The sequence below is a fragment of the Cetorhinus maximus genome, chromosome 21, assembly GCF_964194155.1.
Source record: "Cetorhinus maximus chromosome 21, sCetMax3.hap1.1, whole genome shotgun sequence".
NCBI classification, from domain to species: Eukaryota; Metazoa; Chordata; class Chondrichthyes; order Lamniformes; family Cetorhinidae; genus Cetorhinus; species Cetorhinus maximus.
In genome coordinates this window covers 11,935,017-11,944,352 of record NC_135899.1, presented here as the reverse complement: position 1 = coordinate 11,944,352, position 9,336 = coordinate 11,935,017, and the positions used below count along the sequence as shown (strand labels likewise).

General features: G+C 41.3%; 1 long non-coding RNA gene across 1 annotated transcript; it reads right to left on the bottom strand.

Annotated features, from left to right (window-relative positions):
• Positions 1-1,041: 1,041 nt before the first annotated feature.
• On the bottom strand, positions 1,042-8,672 carry LOC144695332 (uncharacterized). Its single transcript, XR_013579933.1, has 3 exons — positions 8,641-8,672; positions 8,329-8,357; positions 1,042-1,486 (listed from the first exon to the last, which is right to left on the bottom strand). It is a non-coding gene; the product is annotated as an uncharacterized LOC144695332 (long non-coding RNA).
• Between the last annotated feature and the right edge of the window lie 664 nt (positions 8,673-9,336).

Here is a 9,336-nt window from a genome sequence, read left to right as displayed (position 1 = left end):
GAGTAGGGGGTCGCCCATTTAAGACAGACATGAGGAGGAATTTCTTCTCTCAGAGGGTGTGAATCTGTGGAATTCTTTACTGCAGAGAGCTGTAGAGGCTGGGTCGTTAAGTATGTTCAAGGCTGAGATAGACAGTTTTTTAATCAGTAAGGGAATCAAGGGTTATGGGAAAAGGCAGGAAAGTGGAGTTGTGGATTATCAGATCAGCCATGATCTCATTGAATGGCGGAGCAAACTCGATGGGCCGAATGGGCTACCTCTGCTCCTACGTCTTATGATCTTATGGCCGTATGGACTGTTTACTTTCTGTTAACATTACAGTAGGAAATCTCTGCACCTTGTGTTATCCTTACGAAGCTCTTTATATCTGTAAAGGCATAGTTGTGGATGAAGGAGTATTGTAAAATAGTTAATGTTTTCTTGTTTAACAAATGTTTTATTCTTTTGTTAAAACGTCAGCAGCTGACACCTGCGACTCTGTTCAGTAGCTACCCTTCACATAACATCAGCTGGGATCATAACAATAATGATATAATAATATAACAATATACAACGATCTCATTAAACTGTAGAACAGGCTAGAGGATCTGAAATATCTACCCCTTTTCCTCTGTTCCCTCTGATACACAATATCAAACTGTTTACTCCTAATTATACTGAACTCTACGTCCACTTACATAAGTGACTATTGACACTGAATCTGAGTTAGTATCAAGCACAAAACTGAAAGATTTGTCACACACACTTAATGGAAAAATATGGTCTGCAATTTAAGGAGATTAAGTATTTTAATATTCATAAGAAACTGATTAAGTCAACCATAAGTCACATATTTACATTTTTAGACAACACATTGATTGCTACCTGTTATCAACAATGTAACCGCATTGGGGAAGATTACTTGGATCCAATCCCTAGAAAGACAGCAAACGTATTTGCAATAACCTGCTCATGAATTCACCAGAAATACTCACGTAATGAAATTTTCACCCATTAATTTAAACATCCCCGACAAGCAATGACCGAGAAGACCTCTTTTCCCACCTTGTTCTGTTTGCCAAGGCTGGTAAAAGGTACAGTTTGATCATGAGAATGAAGATCTGATTACCAAGAATTTTCGAAGGGACACACCGACTTTGCAGACTGGTTAATTGGAACGTTGCTGTCTTCTGCAACTGGGAAATTAGGAACAACTTTACACACAGTCATAGTTAACATGTTTAAAATGTTTAATCATTAGCAGGGTAATAGAGAACAAGGTAATTAGTGTGCTAGATATGGTTTAAAATTGCTTAGTACGAGGCTGGGCTTATGGAGGATCAGGTTGTTGAGGTCTTTCAAGTTTCTTCCCACAGCTTCATCTGATGGTGGCGTACTCGACATGACATGTCTCACAGTTCATTGGCTTCGCCTTCCTCTCTTGTTTTATGTTCACTTTGGCGTAATGCAGGGAGACAGCTTCATCACTGCCGAGATTAGATTGTGCCTAATGATCATCGCAATGAGATAAAAATTAGATTTAATTCCCAGTGCAGGTAAATGCAACCACGTCCAATTGCATGTTTGTAGCGTCCTTAAGGAAGAAAAACTTTCAAAGGAACTTGAGTGATGAGTAATCAGGAAAAAAAAACATGCAGAGGCAAGTTTACATGTTGGAGAAACAGTTAACATCATCAGGGTTGGCCGAAGTTGTTTGTGGATGAGTAGAGCCCTGAGTGGCATACATGTTGAAGGAGAATCATAGAATGTTTACAACACAGATGGGAGTTATTTGGCTCATTGTGCCCATATCGGATCTCTACAAGAGCAACTCAACCAGCAACACTTCTCTTTTTCTCTCACCCTGCAAACATTTTCTCTGCAGAGAATTGTCCAATCTCCCTGTTCAAGACACGATTGAATTGGTCTCCACCTCACTGTCAGTCAGTACCTTCCCGATTCTAATCATTCCCTGTGTAAAAATCTTTTCCCCCACGTGGCCTTTGTTTCCTTTGCCATTCACCTGAAATTGGTTTCCTCTGGTTGTCGACTCTGCTGCCAATGGGGACAGCTTCTCCCTATCCACTCTGACCAGATCACTCATGATTCTCGATGCCACTATCAAATTTCCTGTCAATCTTGTTCTCTATAAGAGGAACAGCAGTTTCTCCAATCTCTCCTTGTAAATGAAACCTCCATTCCTGGAAACAATCTTGTAAATCTTTTCTGCACCCCCGCCCCACTAATGCCTTCACATCCTTCTGGAAGTGCGGTGCCTCGAATTAGACACAATACTGCAGTTGAGGCTGAACCTGTGTTTCACAAATGTTCACAATCACCTCCTTACTTTTGTACTCGATATCTCTATTTAAAAAGCCCAGAAGCCTTATTAACCCTTTTCTCAACCTTCCCTGCCACATTCAGGTATTTGTGCAGAAGGGTAATTAAGGATGGACAATTCCCACGTCCCGTGAAAGAATAAAGGGAAACTTACACCACAGGTCACCCTGCTCCAGCACCCCAGTTGAAATTATATGACTTATTTTGCATTGTCTCTCCTTTTTCCTCCTCCCTAAATATATCGCTTAACTGCACTAAATTTTATATGTCACATTTGTGCCTATTCCACCAACCTATCTCCCCCTGAGGATCAAATCTAATCTCATTACAGTTCACAATATTTCCAAGTGTGGTGTCGCCTGCAAAGTTTGAAATTGACTTCCCTGAATTAATCAACATTTGTCCAAATGACTCAATTTTGCCTCGGATTGTTGTTTGCAAGAGTTTATCCACCACTGATGTTAAGCTGATTGATCTGTAGTAACTGGGCTTATCCTTGCCCACTCCCCGCCACCCCATTTAAAAAGGGTGTAACATTTGCAATTCTCCGGTCAGCTGACACTGCCCCTATGATTGGTCGCTCCACAATTTCCACCCTTACTTCCTTCAGCATCCTCTAATGCACGTGACCCAGTCCCGGTGTCTTATCAACTTTAAGTACAGTCAGACTTTCTAATGCCTTCACTTTATCAGTATTTAGTCAATCCAGTTCTGAACTACCTTTTGTTTCACTATGACTTTCTCAGCATTTTCTTCCATGGGGAAGACAGGGGCAAAGTATTAATTTAGCATGTCAGCCATGCCGTCTGTCTCTACAGTAAACCTTCTTAGTCCCTAATCGGCCCACTCCCCCTTTTACCACCATTTTATTATTTATATGCCTATAGAAAACGTTTGGGTTTCCTTTTAATCAGCTGCCACGTTATTTTTATTACACTCTCTCTTTGCTGCCGTTATTCTTTTCACTTCCCCTCTGAACCTTCAATGTTTAACCTTGTTCTCACTTCTTTTGTTCGGCTTCTGCTTACTCTCGCTCTCGTTCGTCCTCTAAGGAACTCTGGCTTTCTTAAGCCTACCTTTTCCCCTCGTGGAAATGAATCTTGACTGTACCCAAACCATATCCTCTTTACAGGCAGCGCATTGTCCCGTCACGGATTTGTTTGCCAATCCAATTTACCTGGGCCAGATCCGTTCTCACCCTATTGAAATTGGTCGTCCTTCAATTGCTTTTTGTTCTATCCTGGATTGCCCCTTGATACCCCCCATTGGTAGACTAAGAGTTATGGAGCTATGGCCACTATCATTTAAATGTTCGCCAACTGAGACTTAATTGTTTGATCTACCCTATTTCCTAGAACCAGATACACCAACGCCTTGATCCTCATTAGACCGGAAACATACCGATCTTGAACAATTTCCTGAACACACTTCAGACGCTCTTCTCCTCCCTGACGTTACTCTAGTTCTATTCCAGCCTATATTAGGGTGAGTAAAACTCCCCATTATAACTACTGTATAGAATTGCACATCCCTCTACTTTCCTTACAAATCTTCCTTTACATCTTTCCTATTACTCGGAAGCCTATGGAATACACCCAGTAGTGTAATAGCATTCCCATTGCTTCTTATTCCTAACCAAAAAGGTTATGCCCTTGACATTTTTACGACATTCTCTCTCTCCAGCATTGTAATATTCTCTTCAATCAATACTGCCATTCCTCCTCCTTCCGTTGTTTCCCTAATTTTTCCTGAAAGCCTTGTATCCAGGAACATCTGGTATCCAGTGCTGTCATCTTTGAGCTTGGTCTCCTTTATCACCACAGCATCATATTCTCATTTGGCTATCTCCGCCTGCAGTTCACCAACATTATTTACCATACTTCGTGCATTCACACACAAGCACAGTGAATCTAAGTTAGACCATATCGCATACCCTCTTATTCTGACCCCGCTTAATGTTTTACCATTTCTTATTCTACCTGTCTCTCCCGATTCTTTGAGCACCTTATCTTTCCTCTGCGATGTTAAATCTTGGTGTCCATCCTCCCCTCCACCCCCACCCCCATTGCTCCCGCCACGTTAGTTTCAAACCTCCTCAACAATACTAACAAACTCTCACGGAAGGTTGTGGCCAGAAAGACCAGCCGTTCCTCGACATGTCCTGGTTTAATTAAATGGTTATAGGTGAGCCAAGTGAGATTGCTTCCACGGAGCTAAACAATAGAGAGGAAATACTGGAGGACGCACCATGTGACAGACCTGTCAAAACTTAGAGGGAGGATAAAAAACGCATTATATTCATAGTGGCATTTGGATCGGGGTCGTTTTCATTGTAGCAGAGGCAAATCCTAACTTGAGGGGTGATGGGTTCAGACCTTGGAGGCGACAGCACGTCATGGGCCTGAATGAGGGAAGGAAGTTTGAAGATTGAACATTCGATTCAAAGGATAACGATGTCAAAGATACACTGCAACAACTCGCTGAGGCTTCTTTCTCAGCCCCTCCTAATACTGCGCCCTCTATCACTTAGAAGAAGGATAGCATGCGCACAGAAACACCACTCCCCCCAAGCTCGCCTCCAAGCTTATTAACTGAAAGGTGCAAGTCCAGATGGGACAGAGGAACAAAGGGAGTCGAAAGGCATCAATCAATAAAGGTTGCACAGCAGACAAGGAAGTTCATAAAAAAAAAAACAAACGGAGCAGATAGATTTAAAAGGTAGAGAAGTGATGTGAAACCTGCATCGAACCTTAATTAGTCCACACTTAGAGGACAGTGTACAGTCTGTCTGGTCGCCATATTATAAAAAGGAGACAGAGGAAGTGGAAAGGGTGCAGGGAATATTTTCAGGGATGATACAAGAAATGTGTGGGAATATAGATATCAGGAAAGCATTGAGAGGCTGGGTCTCATTCCTCTCGAGAATAGAAGGTGGTGACCTAATAGAGGTCTTTAAAATCATGAAAGATGTTGATAGAATGGATATAGAGAGAACAAAAATAAAATACGAACATACGGAATATGAGCAGGAGTAGGCCATTCGGCCCCTTGAGCCTGCTCCACCATTCAATCAGATCATGGCTGGTCTGATTGTGCTCTCAACGCCACTATCCCACCTACCACAATGCACTTTGATTCATTTGTTAGTCAAGAAACTGTCTAGCGCTGCCGTACAAATATTCAATGACCCTGCCTCGATCACTTTGGGGAAGGATATTCCACAGGCTCACAACCCTCTGAGAGAAAACATTTCTCATCATCCCCGTTTTAAACGAGAGACCCCTTATTTTAAACCATGTCTCCTACGTTCTAACCTCTCCCGAATGGGAAACATCCTTTTAGAATTCACATTGTGAAGCACCCTCAAGATTTTCTATGTTTCAATAAGATCACCTCTCAATCTTCAAAACTCCAATGGGTACAGGCCAGCCTGTCTAACAATTCCTCATAGAATAACCACCTCATCCGAGGAATCAGTCGAGTGAACCTTCTCTGATCTGTTTCTAATGCAATTATGTCCTTTTTTAAATAAGGAGGTCAAAACTGTACAGAGTATTCTAGATGTGGCCTCACAAACGTTCTGTACAACTGTAGCAAAACATCCCTACTTTTATATATATATGGATCCCCTTGGAATAAACGACAACATTCCATTTACCTTCCTAATCACTTTCTGTACCTGCATTCTCACTTATTGATTTTTTTGATTCATTTCCAAGGTCACGGACCTCAGAATTTTACCTTAGAGTGCTTCCTCTCGAGGGAAGAGCCGATAGAAGGCATTAATATATGATAGTCACCACGAAATCCAATAGGAGTCTCAAAAGAAACTTCTTTACCCAAAGAGTGCTGTGACTATGGAACTTGCTACCACAGCGAGTGGTTAAAGGTAATGGCAAACACCTTTAAGAGGAAGTTAGATAAGCATACGAGGGAGAAAGGAGTAGAGGGTTACAGTGATAGAATTAGATGAGGAAAGATGGGAGGAGGCTTGAGTGGAGTACAAGCGGTGGGCTGAATGGCCTGCTTCTATGCCATATATTTTATGTAATCATGTGTGCGCATTTTTAAAAATTCATTAATGGGATGTGGGCGTCACTGGCTAGCATTTATTGCCCATCCCTAATTGCCTTTGTTCAGAGGGAGTTTAAGAGCCAACCACATTTCTGTGGGTCTGGAGTCACATGTAGGCCAGACCAGGTAAGGACGGCAGATTTCCTCCCCTAAAGGACATTAATGAAACAGATGGGTTTTTACAACAATCAACAATGGTTTCATGGTCATCGTTAGACTTTTAAAGACTTTTAAAAATTGAATTCAGATTCCAACATCTGCTGTGGCATTACCTTGGGGTCTCTGGTCCAGCGACAATAGCACTAAGCCATTGCCTCCCTTTAGAAATATATAACCGTTACTTCTGCATTACTGGGCCCAAATCATAGAACTCCATCTCTATGAGCACTCTCGGAAGATCTTTACACAGGCTGCTGCTTTTCAGGAATGCCCAGTACCACTTTTCTCAAGAGCAATTAGGAGTGTGCAATAAATACTAGCCTTGTCAGTAATGCCCACATCCTGTGAATGAATAAGTTAATAAAACATAGGATATTGAGATGGGAAGCGACTTTGAAAGACAGGCTACAGTGCTTGTGTAAATAGAACCATTCGCATATTGGCTAAAATGAATGCCAGGAATGGAGGTGGAATGATCAGGTGTTTAGTGGGAATGTAGGTCAAGAGATCAAGAAGGAGGCCTCCTGGATGAAATGAATTTGGAAGGAATGTGGGGAAATGGGCAGAACCTAATCTGAGGCCAGGTTTCAGGGAAATCATGGAGACAGGACTGGGGAAGATTTGACTTCATAGACAAGGAGAAGCTGGAGGCAACCTGACAGCTGAGCAAATGGTCTCTATCTTCGGGAGAAGACATTCCTCAAGTGCATCCTTAGGGATAGAATGTAGCTGGTGGGGAAAGTTGTTTATACTTGTAGAGAACAGAAGACTGGAGTTATTATTACCTTCCCGAATGATCTTGGAGTAAAGGGTGGTTTCTGCAGAAAAAAGCAGAACCTTTGAGAGTTTAATGTGACAAGTCACATCTGACAATAATTAACTAATCCGGTTGTGCGCCTTGTGCCTCCTTGAACTTAAAGAAGTGAAGATGTGGACTATACCAGATAAACTGGAATGAGAAATTGTTAAGTTTGCATTGGGTAGAAAAGCACAAATGTAAATTGCCTTTTAGTTTGAATTAGTGTTTCATGGAGTTACCAAGTTGGAAACACTGCTAAAGCATTATCAGTAAAATTGCTTGTGATAAGAAGAGAAAATATGTTTTCGTACACCACCACAAATGATACGTTACGTTCGTGTTCATCAGTTTGACAAACGTTAATTCTATCCAATAGAACACATTGCCACAATAGCAATCCATTGTATGATCCAATATTTCCAGGTCTGCTACAGTATAATGTCCTGCAAGGTGAATTTTCCTCTACTCTGCTTGAAAAGCATCTTGACACACAAAGTTCTGAAAAAAGACCCTGACTGTCGAAGTCTACTTTTCTAATCTCGCAATTTATGAACTCCGTGACTGAGTCAATTCAATACCGCATTGTACATTTTTGGGGCGATTTAAATGTTCTGGGTCAATGTCTTTTGGGAAGTTATGAACCCTTAAAGTCAAAATAGAGAGGAGCCTTTCAGCCCATCAGTGTGGGTGAGAAATGATGCAGGGCGTAATGTGAACGCGGCACGCCTCCTTAAGCATCATTATTTATTGTGATCACGCCTGGTTTCATTTTGCCGGATTGTATAAGCACTTCCCTCATTTTGCTAAACAAATGTAACAGGGGAAAAACTTCACATGCATATTTAGCATATTGGAAACACAGTAGAGAAGTGAGCAAATCCATCGCTGGAGATAACGTTTGGCGAATTATTGAAACCGTTTATCAGAACCACTTAGCATTGCACATATCAAACATCTCATTCTCCAATTGCTCTTACTTGTGTCGTTGGCTGTAGATTGGCTGTTGCTGTGGGAGTAGAAGACAGAGATGGGTCAGAGTCATACAATGCCATACACATGAACACATACAAACAGACAGACACACGCATACACACCGACAAACACACGCATACACACAAACACACAGAAACACACACACACAAAGACACACGTAGCAGCAGAAACGTGAGATCAAATTAATTTGAATAAAAAAATTGTAAATGTATTTTCATACTTAGTTTGTTTTTGATCAGCCAGGAATAAAAATTAACGCTTACTACATCAAATGATGGTAATTACCGTTCACGTACCATGTTTTGTATTGGTTTCACTGTGATGTCTGCAATAAGCAAAATTAAACTTGAATTTAAAATTCTGCACATTACGTTCTGAATAATCACCAATTTGATAAGGTTTGACATTTTCATGTACCTTTTCAGTCTCCGGATAACTGAAAGAAAAATAATGTAGACGTTAATATAATTGTTTGACGGTAATAATTTGGTGAATCTGTTTCTCATGAAAAGATCGCAAAATTGATCTTTGACACGCACACACGGATAGATAGGACTCTGATTCTGGTGACAATATGCACCAGTGGCATAGTGAGTACATGGATATTTCGTCCTTCAGGTAATGGGTTGAGGAACTTCAGTTAGGATGGAGAAGTTGGAACTGTTATTCTTGGAGAAGAGGATGTTGAGAGGAGATTTGATGGAAGTATTCAAAATCACGAGGGACCTGGCAAGAGTAGGTAGGAAAAAAATGTTCCCATTGGTGGAAAGACCGAGAACAAGCGCAGGTTATCGGGGTGGTAGGCTGGAATGTAGACTTGAGGTCCCAATCAGATTAACCATGATCTTATTGAATTTTGGAGCTGGCTCGAGGGGCCGAATGGACTACTCCTTCTCCTAATTCGTATGTCTGCGCAGATTGAAGGTGATTGGCCAAAGAAACAATGGCAACGTGAGGGAAATCTTTTTTCACACAGCGAGAGGTTAGGATCT